Genomic DNA, 7500 nt, shown 5'->3' with positions numbered 1-7500 from the left:
CCTAGGAATCCCGGGTGCTGTAGGTAATTTTATACTGCCATAAAAGTCTATTCTACTACATTTTACATTTAATTTTTTCAACTTATCAATGAATTTACTTGAGTTAAGAAGTAATAGAGGTCTAAAGTTAATGCTTTTGAGCACCTACAGCCAAACCTCACTGGACATGCCCAATCTCGTCTGATCTTGGAAGCTATGCAGTGTTGGGCCTGGTTAGTACTTGGATGGGAGACCACCTGGGAATACAAGGTGCTGTAGGTAATTTTATATAGCCATAACATTCTTTTCTATTACATTTTACATTACATTTTTTCAACTTATCAATGAATTTACTTGAGTTAAGAAGTAAAAGAGGTCTAAAGTTAATGTTTTTGAGCACCTACAGTCAAACCACAAAGGATATGCCCAATCTCGTCTGATCTTGGAAGCTATGCAGTGTTGGGCCTGGTTAGTACTTGGATGGGAGACCACCTGGGAATACCAGGTGCTGTAGGTAATTTTATACTGCCATAACATTCTTTTCTATTACATTTTACATTTAATTTTTTCAACTTATCAATGAATTTACTTGAGTTAAGAAGTAATAGAGGTCTAAATTTAATGCTTTTGACCACCTACAAACAAACAACACTGGACATGCCCAATCTCGTCTGATCTTGTAAGCTTTGCTGTGTTGGGCCTGGTTTGTACTTGGATGGGAGACCACCTGAGAATACCAGTTGCTGTAGGAAATTTTATACAGCCAAAACATTCTTTTCTATTACATTTTACATTAAATTTTTTCAACTTATCAATGAATTTACTTGAGTAAAGAAGTAAAAGAGGGCTAAAGTTAATGTTTTTGAGCACCTACTGCCAACCCACACTGGACATGCCCAATCTTGTTTGATCTTGGAAGCTATGCAGTGTTGGGTCTGATTAGTACTTGGATGGGAAACCTCCTGGGAATACCAGGTGCTGTAGGTAATTTTATACTGCCATAACATTCTTTTCTATTACATTTTACATTTAATTTTTTCAACTTATCAATGAATTTACTTGAGTTAAGAAGTAATAGAGGTCTAAAGTTAATGGTTTTGGGCAACTACAGCCAAACCACACTGGACATGCCCAATCTCGTCTGATCTTGGAAGCTATGCAGTGTTGGGCCTGGTTAGAACTTGGATGGGAGACCACCTGGGAATACCAGGAGCTGTAGGTAATTTTATCCTGCCAAAACATTCTTTTCTATTACATTTTACATTTCATTTTTCAACTTATCATTGAATTTACTTGAGTTAAGAAGTAAAAGAGGTCTAAAGTTAATGTTTTTGAGCACCTACAGCCAAACCACACTGGACATGCCCAATCTCGTCTGATCTTGGAAGCTATGCAGTGTTGGGCCTGGTTAGTACTTGGATGGGAGACCACCTAGGAATCCCAAGTGCTGTAGGTAATTTTATACTGCCATAACAGTCTATTCTATTACATTTTACATTTAATTTTTTCAACTTATCAATGAATTTACTTGAGTTAAGAAGTAATAGAGGTCTAAATTTAATGCTTTTGAGCACCTTCAGCCAAACCACACTGGACATGCCCAATCTCGTCTGATCTTGTAAGCTTTGCTGTGTTGGGCCTGGTTTGTACTTGGATGGGAGACCACCTGAGAATACCAGTTGCTGTAGGAAATTTTATACAGCCAAAACATTCTTTTCTATTACATTTTACATTTAATTTTTTCAACTTATCAATGAATTTACTTGAGTTAAGAAGTAAAAGAGGTCTAAAGTTAATGTTTTTGAGCACCTACTGCCAAACCACACTGGACATGCCCAATCTTGTTTGATCTTGGAAGCTCTGCAGTGTTGGGCCTGGTTAGAACTTGGATGGGAGACCACCTGGGAATACCAGGTGCTGTAGGTAATTTTATACTGCCATAACATTCTTTTCTATTACATTTTACATTTAATTTTTTCAACTTATCAATGAATTTACTTGAGTTAAGAAGTAATAGAGGTCTTAAGTTAATGGTTTTGGGCACCTACAGCCAAACCACACTGGACATGCCCAATCTCGTCTGATTTTGGAAGCTATGCAGTGTTGGGCCTGGTTAGTACTTGGATGGGAGACCACCTGGGAATACCAGGAGCTGTAGGTAATTTTATACTGCCAAAACTTTCTTTTCTATTACATTTTACATTTCATTTTTCAACTTATCATTGAATTTACTTGAGTTAAGAAGTAAAAGAGGTCTAAAGTTAATGTTTTTGAGCATCTACAGCCAAACCACACTGGACATGCTCAATCTCGTCTGATCTTGGAAGCTATGCAGTGTTGGGCCTGGTTAGTACTTGGATGGGAGACCACCTAGGAATCCAAGGTGCTGTAGGTAATTTTATACTGCCATAACATTCTTTTCTATTACATTGTACATTTAATATTTTCAACTTATTAATGAATTTACTTGAGTTAAGAAGTAATAGAGGTCTAAAGTTAATGTTTTTGAGCACCTACTGCCAAACCACACTGGACATGCCCAATCTTGTTTGATCTTGGAAGCTCTGCAGTATTGGGCCTGGTTAGAACTTGGATGGGAGACCACCTGGGAATACCAGGTGCTGTAGGTAATTTTATACTGCCATAACATTCTTTTCTATTACATTTTACATTTAATTTTTTCAACTTATCAATGAATTTACTTGAGTTAAGAAGTAATAGAGGTCTTAAGTTAATGGTTTTGGGCACCTACAGCCAAACCACACTGGACATGCCCAATCTCGTCTGATTTTGGAAGCTATGCAGTGTTGGGCCTGGTTAGTACTTGGATGGGAGACCACCTGGGAATACCAGGAGCTGTAGGTAATTTTATACTGCCAAAACTTTCTTTTCTATTACATTTTACATTTCATTTTTCAACTTATCATTGAATTTACTTGAGTTAAGAAGTAAAAGAGGTCTAAAGTTAATGTTTTTGAGCATCTACAGCCAAACCACACTGGACATGCTCAATCTCGTCTGATCTTGGAAGCTATGCAGTGTTGGGCCTGGTTAGTACTTGGATGGGAGACCACCTAGGAATCCAAGGTGCTGTAGGTAATTTTATACTGCCATAACATTCTTTTCTATTACATTGTACATTTAATATTTTCAACTTATTAATGAATTTACTTGAGTTAAGAAGTAATAGAGGTCTAAAGTTAATGCTTTTGAGCACCTACAGCCAAACCACACAGGACATGCCCAATCTCGTCTGAACTTGGGTGCTATGCAGTGTTGGGCCTGGTTAGTACTTGGATGGGAGACCACCTGGGAATACCAGGTGCTGTAGGTAATTTTATACTGCCATAACATTCTTTTCTATTACATTTTACATTTAATTTTTTCAACTTATCAATGAATTTACTTGAGTTAAGAAGTAATAGAGGTCTAAAATTAATGTTTTTGAGCACGTACAGCCAAACCACACTGGACATGCCCAATATCATCTGATCTTGGAAGCTATGCAGTGTTGGGCCTGGTTAGTACTTGAATGGGAGACCACCTAGGAATCCCAGGTGCTGTAGGTAATTTTATACTGCCATAACAGTCTATTCTTCTACATTTTACATTTAATTTTTTCAACTTATCAATGAATTTACTTGAGTTAAGAAGTAATAGAGGTCTAAAGTTAATGCTTTTGAGCACCTACAGCCAAACCACACTGGACATGCCCAATCTCGTCTGATCTTGGAAGCTATGCAGTGTTGGGCCTGGTTAGTACTTGGACGGGAGACCAGCTGGGAATACCAGGTGCAGTAGGTAATTTTATATAGCCATAACATTATTTTCTATTACATTTTACATTACATTTTTTCAACTTATCAATGAATTTACTTGAGTTAAGAAGTAATAGAGGTCTAAATTTAATGCTTTTGAGAACCTACAGCCAAACCACACTGGACATGCCCAATCTCGTCTGATCTTGTAAGCTTTGCTGTGTTGGGCCTGGTTTGTACTTGGATGGGAGACCACCTGAGAATACCAGTTGCTGTAGGAAATTTTATACAGTCAAAACATTCTTTTCTATTACATTTTACATTTAATTTTTTCAACTTATCAATGAATTTACTTGAGTTAAGAAGTAAAAGAGGTCTAAAGTTAATGTTTTTGAGCACCTACTGCCAACCCACACTGGACATGCCCAATCTTGTTTGATCTTGGAAGCTATGCAGTGTTGGGCCTGGTTAATACTTGGATGGGAGACCACCTGGGAATACCAGGAGCTGTAGGTAATTTTATACTGCCAAAACATTCTTTTCTATTACATTTTACATTTCATTTTTCAACTTATCATTGAATTTACATGAGTTAAGAAGTAAAAGAGGTCTAAAGTTAATGTTTTTGATCACCTACAGCCAAACCACACTGGACATGCCCAATCTCGTCTGATCTTGGAAGCTATGCAGTGTTGGGCCTGGTTAGTACTTGGATGGGAGACCACCTAGGAATCCCAGGTGCTGTAGGTAATTTTATACTGCCATAACAGTCTATTCTATTACATTTTACATTTAATTTTTTCAACTTATCAATGAATTTACTTGAGATAAGAAGTAATAGAGGTCTAAATTTAATGCTTTTGAGCACCTACAGCCAAACCACACTGGACATGCCCAATCTCGTCTGATCTTGTAAGCTTTGCTGTGTTGGGCCTGGTTTGTACTTGGATGGGAGACCACCTGAGAATACCAGTTGCTGTAGGAAATTTTATACAGCCAAAACATTCTTTTCTATTACATTTTACATTTAATTTTTTCAACTTATCAATGAATTTACTTGAGTTAAGAAGTAAAAGAGGTCTAAAGTTAATGTTTTTGAGCACCTACTGCCAAACCACACTGGACATGCCCAATCTTGTTTGATCTTGGAAGCTATGCAGTGTTGGGCCTGGTTAGAACTTGGATGGGAGACCACCTGGGAATTCCAGGTGCTGTAGGTAATTTTGTACTGCCATAACATTCTTTTCTATTACATTTTACATTTAATTTTTTCAACTTATCAATGAATTTACTTGAGTTAAGAAGTAATAGAGGTCTTAAGTTAATGGTTTTGGGCACCTATAGCCAAACCACACTGGACATGCCCAATCTCGTCTGACTTTGGAAGCTATGCAGTGTTGGGCCTGGTTAGTACTTGGATGGGAGACCACCTGGGAATACCAGGAGCTGTAGGTAATTTTATACTGCCAAAACTTTCTTTTCTATTACATTTTACATTTCATTTTTCAACTTATCATTGAATTTACTTGAGTTAAGAAGTAAAAGAGGTCTAAAGTTAATGTTTTTGAGCATCTACAGCCAAACCACACTGGACATGCCCAATCTCATCTGAACTTGGAAGCTATGCAGTGTTGGGCCTGGTTAGTACTTGGATGGGAGACCACCTGGGAATACCAGGTGCTGTAGGTAATTTTATAATGCCATAACATTCTTTTCTATTACATTTTACATTTAATTTTTTCAACTTATCAATGAATTTACTTGAGTTAAGAAGTAATAGAGGTCTAAAATTAATGTTTTTGAGCACGTACAGCCAAACCACACTGGACATGCCCAATATCATCTGATCTTGGAAGCTATGCAGTGTTGGGCCTGGTTAGTACTTGAATGGGAGACCACCTAGGAATCCCAGGTGCTGTAGGTAATTTTATACTGCCATAACAGTCTATTCTACTACATTTTACATTTAATTTTTTCAACTTATCAATGAATTTACTTGAGTTAAGAAGTAATAGAGGTCTAAAGTTAATGCTTTTGAGCACCTACAGCCAAACCACACTGGACATGCCCAATCTCATCTGATCTTGGAAGCTATGCAGTGTTGGGCCTGGTTAGTACTTGGACGGGAGACCACCTGGGAATACCAGGTGCTGTAGGTAATTTTATATAGCCATAACATTATTTTCTATTACATTTTACATTACATTTTTTCAACTTATCAATGAATTTACTTGAGTTAAGAAGTAAAAGAGGTCTAAAGTTAATGTTTTTGAGCACCTACAGTCAAACCACACTGGACATGCCCAATCTCGTCTGATCTTGGAAGCTATGCAGTGTTGGGCCTGGTTAGTACTTGGATGGGAGACCACCTGGGAATACCAGGTGCTTTAGGTAATTTTATACTGCCATAACATTCTTTTCTATTACATTTTACATTTAATTTTTTCAACTTATAAATGAATTTACTTGAGTTAAGAAGTAATAGAGGTCTAAATTTAATGCTTTTGAGCACCTACAGCCAAACCACACTGGACATGCCCAATCTCGTCTGATCTTGTAAGCTTTGCTGTGTTGGGCCTGGTTTGTACTTGGATGGGAGACCACCTGAGAATACCAGTTGCTGTAGGAAATTTTATACAGCCAAAACATTCTTTTCTATTACATTTTACATTTAATTTTTTCAACTTATCAATGAATTTACTTGAGTTAAGAAGTAAAAGAGGTCTAAAGTTAATGTTTTTGAGCACCTACTGCCAAACCACACTGGACATGCCCAATCTTGTTTGATCTTGGAAGCTCTGCAGTGTTGGGCCTGGTTAGAACTTGGATGGGAGACCACCTGGGAATACCAGGTGCTGTAGGTAATTTTATACTGCCATAACATTCTTTTCTATTACATTTTACATTTAATTTTTTCAACTTATCAATGAATTTACTTGAGTTAAGAAGTAATAGAGGTCTTAAGTTAATGGTTTTGGGCACCTACAGCCAAACCACACTGGACATGCCCAATCTCGTCTGATTTTGGAAGCTATGCAGTGTTGGGCCTGGTTAGTACTTGGATGGGAGACCACCTGGGAATACCAGGAGCTGTAGGTAATTTTATACTGCCAAAACTTTCTTTTCTATTACATTTTACATTTCATTTTTCAACTTATCATTGAATTTACTTGAGTTAAGAAGTAAAAGAGGTCTAAAGTTAATGTTTTTGAGCATCTACAGCCAAACCACACTGGACATGCTCAATCTCGTCTGATCTTGGAAGCTATGCAGTGTTGGGCCTGGTTAGTACTTGGATGGGAGACCACCTAGGAATCCAAGGTGCTGTAGGTAATTTTATACTGCCATAACATTCTTTTCTATTACATTGTACATTTAATATTTTCAACTTATTAATGAATTTACTTGAGTTAAGAAGTAATAGAGGTCTAAAGTTAATGCTTTTGAGCACCTACAGCCAAACCACACAGGACATGCCCAATCTCGTCTGAACTTGGGTGCTATGCAGTGTTGGGCCTGGTTAGTACTTGGATGGGAGACCACCTGGGAATACCAGGTGCTGTAGGTAATTTTATACTGCCATAACATTCTTTTCTATTACATTTTACATTTAATTTTTTCAACTTATCAATGAATTTACTTGAGTTAAGAAGTAATAGAGGTCTAAAATTAATGTTTTTGAGCACCTACAGCCAAACCACACTGGACATGCCCAATATCATCTGATCTTGGAAGCTATGCAGTGTTGGGCCTGGTTAGTACT

The 7500-nt window shown here is 37.4% G+C and overlaps 2 non-coding genes and 29 pseudogenes across 2 annotated transcripts; all 31 read left to right on the top strand.

Annotated features, from left to right (window-relative positions):
• LOC148453207 (5S ribosomal RNA) overlaps nt 1-26 on the top strand; it is a 119-nt pseudogene extending 93 nt beyond the window's left edge.
• A 116-nt stretch (nt 27-142) lies between these two features.
• LOC148453206 (5S ribosomal RNA) lies at nt 143-261 on the top strand (annotated as a pseudogene).
• Nucleotides 262-377: 116 nt separating this feature from the next.
• On the top strand, nt 378-496 carry LOC148453205 (5S ribosomal RNA; annotated as a pseudogene).
• Nucleotides 497-847: 351 nt separating this feature from the next.
• Nucleotides 848-966, top strand: LOC148453204 (5S ribosomal RNA; annotated as a pseudogene).
• A 116-nt stretch (nt 967-1082) lies between these two features.
• On the top strand, nt 1083-1201 carry LOC148453203 (5S ribosomal RNA; annotated as a pseudogene).
• Nucleotides 1202-1316: 115 nt separating this feature from the next.
• Nucleotides 1317-1435, top strand: LOC148453202 (5S ribosomal RNA; annotated as a pseudogene).
• Nucleotides 1436-1786: 351 nt separating this feature from the next.
• LOC148453201 (5S ribosomal RNA) lies at nt 1787-1905 on the top strand (annotated as a pseudogene).
• Nucleotides 1906-2021: 116 nt separating this feature from the next.
• Nucleotides 2022-2140, top strand: LOC148453200 (5S ribosomal RNA; annotated as a pseudogene).
• Nucleotides 2141-2255: 115 nt separating this feature from the next.
• Nucleotides 2256-2374, top strand: LOC148453199 (5S ribosomal RNA; annotated as a pseudogene).
• Nucleotides 2375-2490: 116 nt separating this feature from the next.
• Nucleotides 2491-2609, top strand: LOC148453198 (5S ribosomal RNA; annotated as a pseudogene).
• A 116-nt stretch (nt 2610-2725) lies between these two features.
• Nucleotides 2726-2844, top strand: LOC148453197 (5S ribosomal RNA; annotated as a pseudogene).
• Nucleotides 2845-2959: 115 nt separating this feature from the next.
• On the top strand, nt 2960-3078 carry LOC148453196 (5S ribosomal RNA; annotated as a pseudogene).
• Nucleotides 3079-3194: 116 nt separating this feature from the next.
• Nucleotides 3195-3313, top strand: LOC148453195 (5S ribosomal RNA; annotated as a pseudogene).
• Nucleotides 3314-3429: 116 nt separating this feature from the next.
• LOC148453194 (5S ribosomal RNA) lies at nt 3430-3548 on the top strand (annotated as a pseudogene).
• Nucleotides 3549-3664: 116 nt separating this feature from the next.
• On the top strand, nt 3665-3783 carry LOC148453193 (5S ribosomal RNA; annotated as a pseudogene).
• Nucleotides 3784-3899: 116 nt separating this feature from the next.
• Nucleotides 3900-4018, top strand: LOC148453192 (5S ribosomal RNA; annotated as a pseudogene).
• A 116-nt stretch (nt 4019-4134) lies between these two features.
• LOC148453191 (5S ribosomal RNA) lies at nt 4135-4253 on the top strand (annotated as a pseudogene).
• A 115-nt stretch (nt 4254-4368) lies between these two features.
• LOC148453190 (5S ribosomal RNA) lies at nt 4369-4487 on the top strand (annotated as a pseudogene).
• A 116-nt stretch (nt 4488-4603) lies between these two features.
• Nucleotides 4604-4722, top strand: LOC148453189 (5S ribosomal RNA; annotated as a pseudogene).
• Nucleotides 4723-4838: 116 nt separating this feature from the next.
• Nucleotides 4839-4957, top strand: LOC148453188 (5S ribosomal RNA; annotated as a pseudogene).
• Nucleotides 4958-5073: 116 nt separating this feature from the next.
• LOC148453187 (5S ribosomal RNA) lies at nt 5074-5192 on the top strand (annotated as a pseudogene).
• Nucleotides 5193-5307: 115 nt separating this feature from the next.
• LOC148453186 (5S ribosomal RNA) lies at nt 5308-5426 on the top strand. Its single transcript, XR_015874947.1, has one exon. It is a non-coding gene; the product is annotated as a 5S ribosomal RNA (ribosomal RNA).
• A 116-nt stretch (nt 5427-5542) lies between these two features.
• Nucleotides 5543-5661, top strand: LOC148453185 (5S ribosomal RNA; annotated as a pseudogene).
• A 116-nt stretch (nt 5662-5777) lies between these two features.
• On the top strand, nt 5778-5896 carry LOC148453184 (5S ribosomal RNA). The gene has a single exon (XR_015875131.1). It is a non-coding gene; the product is annotated as a 5S ribosomal RNA (ribosomal RNA).
• Nucleotides 5897-6012: 116 nt separating this feature from the next.
• Nucleotides 6013-6131, top strand: LOC148453183 (5S ribosomal RNA; annotated as a pseudogene).
• A 116-nt stretch (nt 6132-6247) lies between these two features.
• LOC148453182 (5S ribosomal RNA) lies at nt 6248-6366 on the top strand (annotated as a pseudogene).
• A 116-nt stretch (nt 6367-6482) lies between these two features.
• Nucleotides 6483-6601, top strand: LOC148453181 (5S ribosomal RNA; annotated as a pseudogene).
• Nucleotides 6602-6717: 116 nt separating this feature from the next.
• LOC148453180 (5S ribosomal RNA) lies at nt 6718-6836 on the top strand (annotated as a pseudogene).
• Nucleotides 6837-6951: 115 nt separating this feature from the next.
• On the top strand, nt 6952-7070 carry LOC148453179 (5S ribosomal RNA; annotated as a pseudogene).
• A 116-nt stretch (nt 7071-7186) lies between these two features.
• LOC148453178 (5S ribosomal RNA) lies at nt 7187-7305 on the top strand (annotated as a pseudogene).
• Nucleotides 7306-7421: 116 nt separating this feature from the next.
• LOC148453177 (5S ribosomal RNA) overlaps nt 7422-7500 on the top strand; it is a 119-nt pseudogene continuing 40 nt past the window's right edge.

This window comes from Taudactylus pleione, unplaced genomic scaffold (genome assembly GCF_031769625.1).
Source record: "Taudactylus pleione unplaced genomic scaffold, aTauple2 ptg001184l, whole genome shotgun sequence".
Classification (NCBI taxonomy): Eukaryota; Metazoa; Chordata; class Amphibia; order Anura; family Myobatrachidae; genus Taudactylus; species Taudactylus pleione.
The sequence above is the reverse complement of the archived record's forward strand: the minus strand, read 5'-3'. Positions and strand labels throughout refer to the sequence as shown.